We start from the raw sequence: 16,617 nt of genomic DNA on the forward strand, positions 1-16,617 counted from the left end.
CGCAACTTCAGCTACGTGAATAACATAGCTGAAGTCGAAGTACCTTAGTTCGAACTTACCTTGGTCCACACTCGGCAGGCAGGCTCCCCCGTCGACTCCGCGGTACTCCTCTAGGCGAGCTGGAGTACCGCAGTCGACGGCGAGCACTTCCGGGTTCGACTTATCGCGTCCAGACTAGACGCGATAAGTCGAACCCAGAAGTTCGATTGCCAGCCGCCGAACTAGCGGGTAAGTGTAGCCAAGGCCTAAGAGCTTGGCTGCCATATATGGCAATCAGGCTGGACTGAGTCATGGCCTCATGTCACATGAGGACAGCTCTTATTCCTCAAGCTAAACTCACTTTCTCGGGACTGGGTGCAGAGGAAACAGTAGGTTTAATCTTTCAGCTCAGCTCACCTCCTTGTGTTTCCATGCATTTAAGTCTAGTGTTCCTTAAAATGTCTGAATCTATATTGAATGGTTAAAGTCTGATGGAAAATAGAGACATTTGCCTACACTGGTTTCCTCCCATCTAAAAAGCTCAAGCTATCTCTAATCTTCCCGGCGCCACTCCATCTGTCACTTTCACACATTTCCTAGTCAATGTCACCGTGGGAGCAGCCCAGGGACAATGGTTTGCGTGTGAATCAAGACGGGTGGACAGTATGCTTGGAGAACTGGGATGTTAGGCTTTCTATTTTTTTTGCCAAAATATACCTTTAAAATATTTTTGTTTAAACAATGGAAGCCTTATTTACCCAGTATGGCCAAATTCTCCTTGTTACACTAGTGCAACCCTATTGACTTCAGTTGCCTCTTGTTGTATGAGAGGAATTTGGCCCATAATATTTACTTTATACATGTTTACCTTATGTGGATTATATGCATACATATCTATAAAATGCAGGTGATTTTCAGGAGCTTCTGTTTTGGTTTTACACATAATTGTCCAGAAATTCAGGGGGTATTTTTTTGCAAATAAACACAAAGCTTGAAATTGCAGTTCTCCAAGCATGTTCTGGCAATTTCTTTGCCTTGTGTTGTTTCGCATGAATACCCTCAGCTGTCAGCCTTGTGCTGCTCCTACTGTGACATTGATTAAGACATGCATGATATGTGAGTGTGTGTGTATTCAAATGACTCATTTGTGACTTTTTGCACTTGCACTGGGCACATAGTCGCAGAGGGAACAATAATCAGGACAGTGTCTCATCCCTCCCTGATTGCCCAGGCAGGTCCCCAATGAGTGATAGGAAGGAGCAGTCCCTGAACTAAATAGAACATAGGGACAGCACCCTGTATAGCGCCCTGCCCAATATGGCCCAGATATCAATAGATCTGGATGTCCTGTGTGTGTGTTCTCCTGATCAGAAGTTGGTTTGAAGAAAATATATGCCTTTTGGTGGCAATTTGAATTCTGTGGGCCCTGATCCTGAATCCACAGAAGGGTTATTTGTGTCCTTGTGAAGTCTCATTGACTTCAGAGACTCCATGTAGGTGCCAGACCCATCCAAACCTGGCTACAATATTAAGGCCATGGTTTCTGAAATTTATAAAAGGCCTACTCCTCTTGTCAAGGAGAGATTGGCCACTAACTTTGATGGGAGTAAGAGCAAGCTCTAGAAATCTACCCAAGACATTGGCATACTCATCAAAATGTGGTGATTAAACCATACTAGCGTTCAGTTTACTGTATCAGCCTGTATTTGTCATTAATATTTTCTGCAGCAGAATAGTTGAAATAATTAGCCACTTAAAATTAATTAGGATGAGATTATTTTTTTCCTCTCTGTAGTTAAAACCAAGTTGGAAAAAAATCTTATCGGAGATGTGAGAAAATTTTTCTTTATTTCCACCCCCCATTTAAAAAAGGGTTTAAAATCAACTTTTTAAGATTAACAGATTTGTCTTTAGTTGTTTTCTAGATATTTTCAATTTCTGAAAATATTTAATTATAAAAGGAAACCATAGCCAACACATCTTTTATTTTTACAGTATTTTCTCTACTTTATTACAAGCCCATATCTATTAGTGCCTGAACATCTTGTCTATTATTGGTTAGAACATGACATTGAAAACAATTTGATTCCCCGCCCCCTTGTTTTTGACAGTTCTGCTACCATTACATAAAACAGCTTTTATATCTCTTTATGTTTCCATGGTAATAGATACCTGGATCACCTTAGAAAACCCTAAGATTCAACTATGATTATGCTGTCAGTGACAAGTTTAAGTGTCATGGGCGAGAAAGCAAATACCAGGGCAACAGTACAGATAACTGAAGTGTACAGCAAATACTTTACAACTATCAATAATGAAATAGTCTGGAAATATTTTAACTGCAGCCAGAGGAAATAATGGATTTCCAGATTCCATGAAAACTGTTCAAAGTGATTAGCATCAATTTTAATTTGTACTAAGATGTTCAAGGCAAGGGAGTGCAAAATCAGCCCAATACATTGTATTTTACAGTATATTAGTAATTTAAATATGCTCTTAAAGTTCTAATATTTCCTACCCATAGCTGAAGGTAGTAATGACTAGTGGCTACAGAAAAGGCCTAGCAGTCAGGAAGTTTGGGTTATATTCCCAGGTCTGCCACTGATTCACTATGTGACTGTGGGCAAATTACTCAGCCTCTTTGTGCCTCACTTTCCTAATCTCTATAATAGTTAATAATATAGAAAGGTCATGTGAGGCTCAATAAATTTTTATAAAATGGTTTTGTTGTTGTTGTTGTTGTAAATAAAGCTAAGATGTTCAGGTTTCTATATCATTCCATGTGTATATCAACCTGTGGATCTGAACATCTTACAAAGAGGTTGTAAAGAGAGGCCAATGGTCTAATTTCTTTCCGACTCCCCCTGGGCAAATGGGACACTGTGGTTTGTTTTGTTTTTCTTTTCTCAGATGAAGGGCTCTGCATAGGTGGAAAGCACGCTTTTACCCTGTGACGGAGTGGACTAGGCCCAAAGCCCCCCTGCTGGAAGGCTCAGAGTCCTGCCACATCCATCCCAAGAAAGGAGTAGTGGAGAGGTCCTCCAAGCAGGCCAGAATGGCTGTAGGGGAAGCAGCCAATCATAGAGACTTCAGGAAGCAGCCAATGAGGGCCTAGTAGGCTCATATAAAAGAAGCTGCAGGGCTAGAGTGAGTTCAGTCTGCTAGGAGGGACTGGGGGAGCAAGAGGTGTTCCTGGCGGGCTGCATGGGTTAAGGCAGGTAGTTGCTGGCATGGACTGGGGAAGGAAAGGGATAGCTTTTGGCTGGCTGCCAGGACTCCATTAAGATGGGCTATGGGGAAGTGGACCTGGGAAAAGCAGTTAGTTAAAGGGACATGGCCCATTGCTGCTACTTAGAGGGTCCCTAGCCTGGGACCCAGAGTAGTGGGTGGACCTGGATCCCCTCACCCCCTACAGCCATTGGGGAAGTGGCTGTGCCTGAGAGAAGGGAGTTTAGACAGGCCCAGGGAAGTGACTGCATGTGGACCTGTTATCCCCCTGGAAAGGGACTTAACTGAGAGGTGCCCTGCTGGGGTCAGAGGACTAAAGGGCATGTGAAAAGCCTCCAGGGAGGAAGCCCTGTGGGATGGGGCTCCACCCCAGAGCAGGATGCACATAAGCTGCCAGTTAGGATTCTGAGATAGGTCCTGTTGATCAGATTGAGGATTGGAGCCCGGGGAGAGCTAAAGAGATGTTGCCAACAGAGGGGTACCATGATGGACCCGGTTGGACTGTTAAAGGACTGAGCCCAGTGAGGGCTGCAGGACGTTTTGGAGAGGGAATTCCAGGAAGGGTGTGTTTGCACATGGACTGTGGGTGCCTCGGCCAGAGGACTGAGTCACCGGAGACCTGCCTGACAAATGCAGTGGCTGACAAGGGGCATGGTGAGCTGAGAAATTGAGAAAACTGCAGGCATGCACACCATCGACCAGGGGCCACTTGTGAAAGGTGGGTGCCACCCCATTACATACTCTGTCAAAGCTGATTTTTTTTTCCCCATGAGATCCTGTCCATAATCATAAAAATACATAGATACAGCACAGTTCACTGAATTATTTCCCCCTGTCACTTATATTTTCTTTAACAGTGCAAATAAATGCTAGTTTCACAAAGAATTCCAAAAACAAGGCCCAAAGGCTAACGTACAGAGTCCACTAAGGGCCAGCATCTGAACTGGAACATGAATCCCACAGTGAAAGCTTTTTAAGAGACTTTGTCAATAGAATACACATTTTCTCAGTATAGAGGTCTCCTGCTGCTACATAAACGTGAGGTGAAGCCAAGACATTTATTTTTAAAGGAGACATTGATCCTGTGACAGTGTTTTAGTGCAATGATTTTATTTTTATTGGCCCAAATGATAGATATAGATGAAGCCTTATTTTTCTGAAGGATGTCTGCTGTAGTAGAGTGACAGTTGTACAATATTATTACTGACCTCCTGCGTTCTGACAGTCATTGGAGAACAAGCACTACTGTGTGCTACAGCCAACTAGTAAAATAACTGAGGGGTTTTTTTTCTTTTTTCTTTTTTTCTTTTCTGAAGCACACCGTGGTTCTAACTAGCTTCTGTATGGCTTCTAACTAGCTAAATGTTTCTTCTTCTGGTAGCATTTATCAGTGAACAATAGTCAGCCATACAAGAGTCTTACTGAAAGGCACAATTTCTACTTGGTCTAATTGAACAACGAACATCAAAATGCTTCTCTGGGCTATGATCTGCTTATGGACCCTAACCAGAAAAGTTTTATGCTGCCTGTGAGAGGAGAATGGATGTTTCTTCTGCTTGCTCCCCTCCCCACGCAGAACTACTTCACACATGGAGGGCTTGAGCAAAGCCTGAGATTCCATACCATAAAAGGCAAAAAAGGTCTTAGATATACTTACTGGAAGGTTATGCATTGATGTGGGGGGCGGGTGCCTGTTTCTTAATCCATCATCCATTTCCTTCCCCAGAAGATTCTTGTTGGTCCCTCTTCCGTCATCTTCTTCCTATTTTTTTTTTTAAAGAAAATCTTACTTTATCATCACCATTCCCAGCACCTTCACAAGAGAATACTCCGTCAACATTCTCCATTCACATTCAGGCAAATGTTCCCTGGCCCTGCTCTGATAAATGGGCGAGGCTCTACCTCAGAGGTGGGCAAACTACGGCCCGAGAGCTGTGTCCGGCTCTTCAGACCTTTTAATCCGGCCCTCAAGCTCCCACCGGGGAACGGGGTCGGGGGCTTGCCCTGCTCCGTGTGGTTCCTGGAGCCTGCACCCCTGACCACCCCTGTGCCCCAGCCCTGATTTTCCCCCCCCCGCCTTCTGACCCCTTGGTCCCAGCCCGGAGCACCCTCCTGCACTCCAAAGCCCCTCATCCCCAGTCCCACCCCCGATCCCGCACCCTCAGCCGGAGCCTCATTTCTCTCTTTTTTCTTCTCCCCCCCCCCCAGCACACCAACCCCCTGCCCCAGCCCAGAGCCCCCTCCTACCTTCTCATTTCTGGCCCCACCCCAGATCCCGCACCCCCAGCCAGAGCCCTTATCCCCTCCTACAGCCCAGCCCCCAATTTCATGAGCATTTGTGGCCCACCAGACAATTTCCATGCCCAGATGTGGCCCTCAGGCCAAAAAATTTGCTCACCCTTGCTGTACCTGGTCTCAGCTTGTGGAGACAGCCAGGTGCTGAATCTCAGGAGGAGGAACTGGAATTTGGGTAATGAGGGGGACGTGCTGGGGCTGGGAGTGGAGTGTGCTGGGAAGGCAACCTCATGGGGGTGAGGGAAAATACTAATGCTTGAGGAGATTGAGCCCTCATGTGACAGAGAGGTAAAAGATTTTCACTTAGGCTTGCCATGGGGAGTTGGGTCAGAATGATACTGCTAATGGAGAGAAAGGAGGAAGGGAGAAATCTGACTTTCTCTTGTCTGTAACTTCTCTAACACTTACTACAAGAGAATTACTTTTAGTTGGGGCTTCTGAGATGTAGCAAAACAGTTTGGGTGAGTGTTAGGGAAATAGCGCTTACTATACCTCATCTTCCATTGTCTCATGCACTGTCTCCTACTTCCTAACCCAGAATGGTGGAATAGGAACAGAATAGACTTCTCTCTACTCCACAGGAGGAGCAGCTTGCCAGGTGAAAAGGGGCAATTAGTCTTCTCTCCCTTGCCTGCTGCTGTGTCAGAACTTCTCTGTTGAGCTGCCAATCCAGCTTTACACTACAAGAGAGGCACCTCAGCAGAGTAGGTGGCTTGAAGCAGCAGGCAGCTAGCATAAAAAAACTCAGCTCCTCCTTGGTTGGATAGAACAGTAATTTCTTAAATTCCGGTTAGTCAAAACAAATACGGAGTCTCTTGTCAATCAGGAGTAACCTCAAGGAAGCCAATGGAATTATACTGATGTAAAATTGGATTCGAGAGAAAAATCAGGATAACAGAGGCAAGTTGTATAAGTATGAAAAATAGCTCTCAACTTCTACTGCTTTCAGTGAGACTACTGGCATAGTCAGGTTCTACTCCATGTGAATAAGTGCAGTAAGAGCAGAAGTAGGCCCTTCATTATTTCATCATGCTACAATTTAATAATCTTCCTTTTATCTTGGGCTGAGAGGGATACAAATGCCTCCCTTGGGAGCAGATGTTGATTTATTTCTGAAAGGCAGCTGTTGGTCCTGTAAGAGTAGTATGACTAGTGTATACTTCAAGGACATATCACCTCAGAAATGGCTTTTGTACTACTGGCTAGATAGAAGATGCGTGGCCTATATTCTGATCTCATTTATTTCATAGGGAGCTCCATCTGTGTTTCAGAGCAAAACTGAGCTCACCTCAATCTAATTGTGTGTGTGGTCTTTCTCCTATCTCTTTCTAATGTGTTTGCATTGGTCCATATGAATATTTGAAAGTTATAATCCTAAAAAGGAAGAAGAATTAGTGTAAAATATATGGAGTGACTAGGAATAAACTGTACACAAGTTAAGAAAGGAGAATTTTGGGCTGAATATTGGGGGAAAAATGTGCCAGGATGTTCCCTATTGTACATTGTCTAGGGCTTTGTTCATTTGCAATAGTTTGTGTGAAAGTCCCCCAAGAGAAGAGGTGGGAACCTATTTGCTTAGAATCTTTAAAATTAGACTAGGCAAAATTACAAAAATGGCAAGTAGAGAACATTCCTGCATTGGCTGGAAAGTGGTCTAGGTGAGTGACTGGTCTGTTCCACTTCTAACTTGGATTCTGAATGAGATTCTTTCCATAACAAAGCCCAGGACTTAAAAGTTACCAGCTGCAATATTTACTTGCCAAAGTCTGAAGGCAATACATATTGTCTGGAGGATTAAAGGACTGATTCTCTTTGTGCTCTACTGAGGCAGAACTGAAATGTTTATAATGAAAGTAAAAGCTATTATAAAGCATGAAAGAAGAAACCAGGCTGTAAGTCCTCTTTGCTGGATAGAATATGATAGTGCCCTTTGAACATTTAAGTGTTGATCTCATTAACAATGTGTCTTTGTCTTTCTCAGTGTTACAAAAAAAGGGCTATATTCTTTTTTCAGTTACACCTCTGCAACTTCACTGAAGTTAATGGAGTTGGATCAACCTACTGGCAACAATTTGGCCAACTATATCTAGAAATTTCTGAAAAACAAAAATTTATCATTTTGGGGAGAGGGACGCTGTCTTTAGCACCAACTGAACAACAATACGAAAAACAGATATGTAGGAGACTCAAGACAAATTGACTAGTAACCTGAGGCAAAAATATATGGTTCGGAATGTGTGTATAATGGGAAGATTTTTTCAGTGCTTTGTGGTGGAAGTTACGCCTGGGACTGCTCTTGGAAATGTCCAAATGTAACTAGAACTGTCAGAGTACAGAGGGGATGGTTAATCATAGAACTTGGGGGTAGGAAGGGGAAGAACCACAAAAGAGCTGCCCATTTGGAATGTCATAAAAATGTCCTGAAATCAAGGTATTATTTTCTGAGTATATTACCGATTGGAAAGGCCAGTTAATATACATATAACTTTTACTGTCAATAATGAAGGACTTACATTTTGGTGATAAGCATCTGAAATCCACAGTTCAAGTTTTACTTATTTTATTTCCTCATCCATTTATAGTTGAAAACCTTTTGTATCTGGTAAGGGAGGAGTGATTGGCAAGGGGGTGTGGGGTGCCCACAAGGAAACAAAGGGTCATCCTGCTGATAGCCCATGGGTCCTAAAGGATTCACTTGCTTTGAGGGCAGGCCTTGCAGCCTTTTCTCTGAATGGGGCAAACTACTTCCTCCTTGATGGGATGCTGTGTACCTGGAGAGGAAGGATGATATGGGTGGTTAGGGTGCTAGTTTAGGACTCAGAAGACTCAGGTTCGATTCCTTCCTTCATCACACAGTCACCTAGCCTCTCTCTGTGTTTCAATTTCCCATCTGTAAAATAGAGGTAATATTTCCCAACCTGACAGTGGTGTTATGAGCATTAATACATTAAAGAATGTTGGGTGCTCAGATAACTATGGTGATGGGTGTCATATAAGTACTTAAAATAGATAGAAAGATCTTGATAAGAGACTCCTCCTCCACAACCCACTGCCATGGGTTTTCCTGTGGGAAAGGCTGATCTCACCCACTATAGGGTTTTAATGTGCAAATTATCAGTTGCTATAAGCAAATGTTGAAATCCTGCCTGAACTGTAATTACAGATTGTATATCCCCAAGAGAAAAGCATGGCAATCAAAGAAAAAACAGCTCAACTGACAGGAAAAAAATATTCAGATTACTGCCCCTGAAAAATTAAAACTGTTAAAGTTCAGTGCTGAAATTTATATTAAAATCACTGGAAGAACAAATGGCTGTCATTACCACAACAAAGCATGATATTAAATACTATGTGATAAAAGAAGATAGAATCTGGAATTTACATTAATTCTACCTAGCCAAGTGATTTATTTTTTTTCTTAAATGCTTGAGAAAAATGACAGTCAAATTGGATTTGAAAATGACTTTCATGACAATTATTCAAGTTCACTCTTGTGCCTTAGGAAACATTAAAAAAGATATTTTGTTTTCACTAAAAGTTTGTTTGCTTTTCTGTATCTGGGGAATGAATCCCTGTAGAGCATAGCCCATGGAAGTCAAATGACTGATTGATCTAGTCTGAATGGAATGCATCAGTAACTAGGGTCTGGTCTACATGAGGAAATTAGGTCGATGTAACCAAATCGCTCAGGGGTGTGAAAAATCCACCTCCCTCAGTGATGCAGTTAAACAGACTTAATATCCTGTGTAGACAGTGCTAGGCTGACAGGGTGGGAGAGCACAATCTAGCTCAAGCTATTCAACATAGCAGATATATTTCTACTGAAACAGTGAGTGCTCAGTCTACTAAGAATAACCATTAACACTGTGGGGAAAAGGACATAATAACTACTGTATGCTCAATGACAGATTCACTATATAGTTCTTTTAGCCATTAATTATCCATTTGGGAAAGAATTGTACATCAACTAAGGAACAGTTCAGAGCTTGATTAAAAGTGGATTCCATGTTCACATCTTGAGAAAAGCCCTGTGCCTATTATTCCATCTAAGTATTGGGTGAACTGGTAGAACTGAAGGGGCAGTTGAAAACTGGATTACAAGAGGATTTTGTTTTAGGGTCTGATTAAAAGCCCGCCAAACTCAATGAGGCTCTTTCAATTGATTTGGATTGATGGCTTTGGATCAGGCCTGCAGAAATCTAGTGGGTTCAGAATAAAGCCAGTTCCTCCACTTCTGCAAAAGCCAGTGTTCAGTTTGTTTCAGAAATTTCCTCCCTTTTTCTAATGGTTGAATTTCTGTAGCTGTTGGAAAAATGGGGGGAAATTAATGGGAAAATGGTTTGAAAAAGTTCTGAATTAAAAAACAAATTTCAGCAAAATTTCAAAATTCAAGAAATGTTGACCCACTCTAGTCAAGCTACTAAAGGGCAATCCTTAAACATTATCTGAATCTTCTGAAATTTTCGCATCTGCAAAACTAGACTGGAAGACCAAACCCTCCATGGAAATTTCCATTGAAGTCAATGGTTCTGTGCCCATTTATATCCGCAAAAATGTGGTTCTTAGATTAAAATAGTTGGTGGTGTGAGGTTTTTAAGGAAATCTGAAACCAGGTGAGTGTAGCAGGGTTTCAAACTTCATAACAAAATTCCAGCATCTTAGTTTTTTTTGTCTTATATAGGGTCTCATCACATAAGTCTTTTGTGCACAGAATGTTCGTTGAAGCAGATGGGAGTTCTGCACTCAGAGCTGTTGCAAGATCAGGCCCTTAATCATATACTATTCAGAGAGAGAAAGCTGGGAAATAGCTTTCAAAAGAGCAGGTGCACAACTTTAAAGCTGCTGTATATGTTGCCATTGCCAGGTGAGGGGGCCCTTTACAATGTTGGCTGTTAATTGTCAGTGTGCTTTCAGGATATGAATGTTATAGTCTATCCATGCTGCAGAACAATGTGAATGCTTTCCTGAGAAAAATAAAAGCTGGACTATTTTATTTGTTCTTGTTTCACCGTTTATAATTGAACTTTAATTGCAAAATCTAATACCGGACACAAGAAACCACCTTACCTTAAAAAAATCTGTCTCAGATGTTTTAAGTAGGAATATGGGGATGAATTGAGAGCTGGTATAAATGGGTTCAATTCCATAGACTTCAATTAGCCAGAATTCTTCCTGAGGGCTCCAAATGAGAGTGTCACAGAAGAATCATTCTGCATATACCTGGATATATCAGTTCATCAATGGCTCACCCTCTCCTGACTCTTGAGGAGGCTAGAGACACTGGCAGCATTATCTATGTACAGTACCTGCATTCCCCAGGTTCACGATCATCTGTCTGTTATGAACCTAAGGAGGAAAAAGATTTGTGTACCTGCATATGACCAGCCGGAATCTGTCCATAAGATCATAGCCATTTGTCACAGTTTCAGCATAACTTAACCTGTATTCACCCTTTGTGCTCCCTTGAGGGAACCCACTTCGAGTTCCTGGCTCCAAGATATCACCTTTCTTGGAGCAAGGTAGGGGTGTGTGTGTGTGTCTGTCTGTCTGTCTCCTGACCAGGGTTTTTAAAGCTGCATAGCTCCCTATCTGACATTGTGATATCCCCAGCAAGCCAGTCTTCCCCAAAGGCCAGTGCCTGTGCTCTGCTTCCTCTTTCTAGGGCTGTGAACAGTGTATGCCGGCAGTTACAAGTTACCACACATTCTTTCTAAGCAAGCACATTTATTCATAAGGTAAAAGCACTACAGAGAAAAGATATAAAAACAATAAAAGTTCCTATATGCATGCTAAAAGATTACCAGAAGTCACCCATCAGTCTTATGGGACCCTAGTAGGCCAAGATCTTGACAAAGCTTCTGCAAGTTTTGGTCCTCCTTTGGACAGAAGGTCCTGTCTGTCTGCTGGATCAGAAAAAAATGCCCTGAGTCAGTTCAAATGCAGTTTTTTTATGCCCAAAGCCCTTTGTTGTCTGTTGGCCTCTGAAAACCCAGCTGGGGCCTGTATTAGCAAGCATTCCCAGGGGATGGTACCTCTCTGGAGGTGTTTACAACCTGAGTTCTTCACCTTAATTCCCCACCCGTCTCCCGTTCTTAGTTCCTGATAGAGCTGTGGTGACTGTTCCCCACTGGAGATGCATACATTCCCAGGGCAACAGTGATACTTAAACCATTGATACACTTAATACAATATGGTTCCCAAAGGTACTGCGTGCAATCGTCCAGAATGCTGTGATATAGCTAAGCCATGATTTGGTACACTTGTTTTTGAACATGAATGAGGCTGGATTTTCAAAAAGGAAACTAAATGGCCAATTAACTTGCAAAATGCACAATCCAGTATTATTAATAGTGTCTGGTCAGAAAATACTCAGAACTGGAAAAGAAAGAGTGGGTGCAGACTGTGAATAAGATGAATCATGGAAATGAGAAATTTTCCTGTGATCTAAATGGTCCTTTTCTTTAGTTCATCTTATTATTTTTAACTATACTCCCTTGTATGCTATATCCTAAATGATTTTTCTTCATCCTTGGTGTGTACACACCCCAGGAGTTGTAGATTCTTGTCATCTCCCTATATAGTTGCTGCTTAGCTAAGCTATCTCTAAATCTTTTTTGGCAAACCAACTTTCCATATTTCACCCATTCAAAAACAAGCCAATATTAAACAAACAAAAAGACTAGTGATTTGGGGTGTCACGAGCTAACCAATCTGAGAATCAGGCCCTTTTAAGTGAGGAATCCAAAATCACTTGTCATTTTTGAAAAAGTTCACCGTAATATTTTATGCTCAAACAGTAATGCACCCTGAAACTGAAAATAAATAAATACAATACATCCACAATGTTTAATTTTTAACATATTCTTTTTTTGTTACTTTAAAATGGGTCTTGGAACTTGCAACAACCCTTTCTAGATCAGTTTTGGGCTTTGGCTCTGATGAGGTTCCACGTGGATGTAAAATCTGCCTGCATGGTTAGCTTGCAGGATTGGGGCCCTAGTCTCTCTGTGCCTCATTTCTCCTTCTGTTGCTTATGGGGTGTGTGTGTGCATGTTAAGAAACTCATGCGTGCATGAGAGGTACTCGGGTACTGTAGTGACCAGAACCATTGAAAAGCCTGCACATAAAAGAAATCCAGCTAACTGATTGCCCATGGGAGATTCTGGATTCAACACTTCTGGAGATCAGGTCACTTATTTAGGTTCCTAACTATGGATTTATGAGACTAACTTTTGGTACTCAAGTGAAAATGTTGAAAAACATTTCTGAAGAATTTTTGTAAGGGGTTTGATCCTGGTTCTGAGCATTCTGGTCCCAATTAAGGAAAGCACTAAAGCACTTGCTTAACTGTAAGATTGTGTGTCATTCCATGGCTTCAGTAGAACTATGCATGTGCTGATACGCTTTGCTGTATCATGGCCAGAGTGCTCAGCACCTTGCATTGTTGAGCCGTAGGTACATAACTACCCCCTCCATAAATGTAGATGTTGCATGTTCTTAGGATAAGACTCTAAAGTTTCTTGGCTTTGTTTTTTACATACAGCTTTCTATAAGGACCATAAAGATTTCTCCATTTCCAGTATGCAATATTATAGGACCTTCCATAGACAGGCTATTGCTCCTCCTTGCTTTAGGATATTGTGACTTGGTACTGAAGTCACTTAGGTGGACCAATGTAATAATGATAATAAATAGGCATCAAACTAAAGTGTGGCATTATCTGCTGCAGCACTTCAGCCACTTCCAAGTAACGTAGTTAAAAGCATTAAAATATTAAAACACAGAGCAAGTGAAGCATAAAAATAATGCCACCTGGATAAATAAAATAACTGGGCTGTGCCAAAAGCTTTTTCATATAAAGATGCTTATTTCTCTCTCTAAACAGCACAAGTCTGTGGCATTCCTTCACTCTGGGGGCAGCATGACACAGACACATGGGGAGGCAAAGATGCTCCCTGTAACTAACATCATCTTGGAAGCCCCAGTGAAAGAATATAGTAGTTACAACTTTAATTGGGATACTTTTTCAGGCCCAATGACTAAAAACGTGAATTACAGTGTTACATGTCAATAATAATGAATCTCACTGATGTTACTAAAATCTCCTATTGAAAAGATTAAGGAAAAGACTTTGCTAAGAAATGCTACATACATATTTATTCCTACTTGGTAAAAGCTAACTGCTGCCCTTGCTTGCACTGGGGCACATATTGGGAAAGAGGGAACATCATAGTGGTAGTCCCAAACCAGCACCCACGCAGTGCTGTACGCAGTGTCTGGTGCCACCCAGAATCCCTTGAGAAAGCACTAGGAGAAATAGCTGACAAGCCCATGGTCTGAGGTGTGGTGGTCATGGGGAAAATGGAGATATCCTAGGCCGTAAACCAGCCTATACATATGATACATTAGTAGCAAATACCGTCTGGCAGAATATTAAATGCGGGCATTGCTACCATTCAGAGAAGTAGCAATATATGCCATTTGATATGTTGAGCTGCCCATACTAAACCAGCATGTTAGAAACTGCCCATCCTATTGACAATGTCAGTCTGTCTTTTGTGCTAGCCAAGCCTCCAGCACTATACCACAGGATTTGCTCAGGGCAAGATTTCACTCTGAGTATTTTGAGACTAGTTCTGCTCTTGAAAGCATTTAAACAGAAGTTATCACTAATTTCCATGGGAGTTGAAGTGGGTCTGAGGGAAGAATGTGGTCCATTAAGACACACTGCCATCCATGTGTGCAAATTGCTTCATTTGGTTATTGTTAGAAAGTAATTTACAAAAGAGTTCTAGGATGATGTAAATTAAGAAATAACTTTTTGCATTTGACCTAGTACTTAAAGAAATACAGTACAGTCTGGATGAAATTCACCTCTGCATTAGGACAACACAAGACCTATACACTGCTTAATCCAATTTAAGACCTAAATAGGGTAGACTTTCATTCTCTGAGAATTGAAAATTTCATTTAAAAGCAAGTGAACAGATATTGAAACTGACAGTGTCACTAAGACAAGTTCACCATACTTTGGAAAATATCCAGCTAGAAAGGCTCAGGAATATTGTATTTTTTTTTAAGTATGGGAGTATTGAATAGACACTAGCAGTAGTTTAACTTTATACTGTCATACAATTCTTTTGCTAGTAGAGTTGGAAAGCAGACAGTAACAATAGTCCCATACATCTGACCATTTTACAGAGCTACATGTGTTTGTCCCTTATCTGAAAGCATTACATTAAATGATCATTGAACTGGCCATCTATCATGGAGTTCACTCCAAAGTACTTACAAGTTTAACACCCAGAATGATGAGGGTAATTACTTGTTCCTGAAACATATGCCATAATTTATGAATATTAAACAACATAAGCAAGAGATCAAATCCTGGTGTGAGCAGATATCCAAGCAATCATCTTGACATTTATTCCATTAGAACCTTTCTTTCACTAAGACAGTGAGAACATACTTATGTAACCATATAAATCAATGCAACAAGAGGCATATGTAGATAGATATCAATTATTATACATTAGCAAAGCAAAGAAATAGGTATATAAACACAATTTGTGCACTTGGATTTCAATTACATTTTGCAAATGTTATGATTCAGGGGTTTATCATGCTCTTTTATTACTCACCAGAGAGGAATACTTGGAACATAAATAATAAGGTTCCTTTTCCCCTGTCATTTATGCCCTACATATTTCAACGTTCAGTGTAATTTAGTTGAGAAAACTGTGTACTCTGAATTAAACTGTAGAAAACTGGTGTTCTGTCATCCTACAATATTTTGACCCAGATTCTTTCTAATACTAGGATCCAGTAGATGCAGGAACAAAGAGGAGGGTGGCGCCTTTTATGGTTCCCTGAGCTTATGGATTGATCCGCGCTAGCCCAAACTGCTCTAACTCATGCAAATTGGCTGTAGTCCACAAATGACCGTGCGCCAGTAGGGATTGCTGGAGTGTAGCATGCTCAGGTTGCATCACTTCCCCACCTCTTCTCATTCCACCTACATGTGGGGCATAGGAGCAGGCTGTACTGGCTCTATGCTCACTTGGAAGTCCTCCATGCAGAAAGAACCTCCATTTGGGAGTTTAGGAGCTTCCACTCCTTTTGTGATGCAGGAGTGGTGGAAAGGGATGGAGTCAGGCATTACTCAGTAATTTTTTGTAATTTATGGAATTTTGTTTCTACTCCCCTTGTCTATTACCCACCAAGGACCCGAATCTGCCTCCTTTATTCTGGCTGAGTATTAGCTTACTTCGGAAATGGTTCAGCTGAAGTCAGACAACTGGAAGAAAGCCAGTATATAGACATGGTAAAAGGAATGACTTAGATACAGATAAAAGAACAGGAGTACTTGTGGCACTTTAGAGACGAACAAATTTATTTGAGCCTAAGCTTTCATGGGCTACAGTCCACTTCATCGGTTGCATGTAGCCCATAAAGCTTATGCTCAAATAAATTTGTTCGTCTCTAAGGTGCCACAAGTACTCCTGTTCTTTTTGCAAATACAGACTAAAATGGCTGCAACTCTGAAACCTTAGATACAGATAAGCTGGTTAGCTTGACATCAGTCCTGGGCAAAATAATGGAACAGTTGATATAAGATGCCATCCATAAAGAATTAAAGCATGGGAATTTAATGAATGCTGGTCAATATGGATGTATGGAATGTAGTTCTTGTCAAATGAACTTATTATACTTCTGGTTGTAAAAGTGTTGATGTGAAACATTTAGACTTCTTTAGGGAATTGTTAGTACCACATGGTATTCTGTGAAGTGCCGAGCTAATCCTAACTTGCTGCCTTAAGGACTGTCAGCACCTTGCTGAAAACCCCTAATGACTGGTATTTTATTCAGTTCTTAGCAATGGGGTCAATGATGGCTTTAGGTTTAGCTGAATAAGCTTCTGCTTGGTGGGGGTCACACTGCAAAATCCCCTGTCCTGAATTTCTGCTGCCATTGCTCCTATGCCAACAATATCTGCCTGAACTTTAAGAAGAGGCTGCTTCCCCCTGATCTGAGAGACTCACAGGGTTCATTCTTGGGCCTTTTGGATGCCATTCCCCAATATTCATGTCAGCTGGTGTTTGGGGGTTTGAGATT

The 16,617-nt window shown here is 41.5% G+C and overlaps 1 protein-coding gene across 7 annotated transcripts in view; it reads left to right on the top strand.

Moving 5' to 3' along the window:
* GRM8 (glutamate metabotropic receptor 8) overlaps nucleotides 1–16,617 on the top strand; it is a 490,512-nt gene that overhangs the window by 19,184 nt on the left and 454,711 nt on the right. Inside the window, exon 1 of one of the 7 annotated variants that reach the window (XM_065555638.1) lies at nucleotides 3,791–3,925. The exons of the other annotated variants lie outside the window; for them this stretch is intronic. The gene's annotated coding sequence lies outside the window, so the exon portion shown is untranslated. Of the gene's footprint in view, nucleotides 1–3,790; nucleotides 3,926–16,617 lie in introns of those variants that run through there. 7 annotated transcript variants of the gene reach the window in all.

The sequence above is a fragment of the Chrysemys picta genome, chromosome 1 (assembly GCF_011386835.1).
Source record: "Chrysemys picta bellii isolate R12L10 chromosome 1, ASM1138683v2, whole genome shotgun sequence".
Lineage (NCBI taxonomy): Eukaryota > Metazoa > Chordata > Testudines > Emydidae > Chrysemys > Chrysemys picta.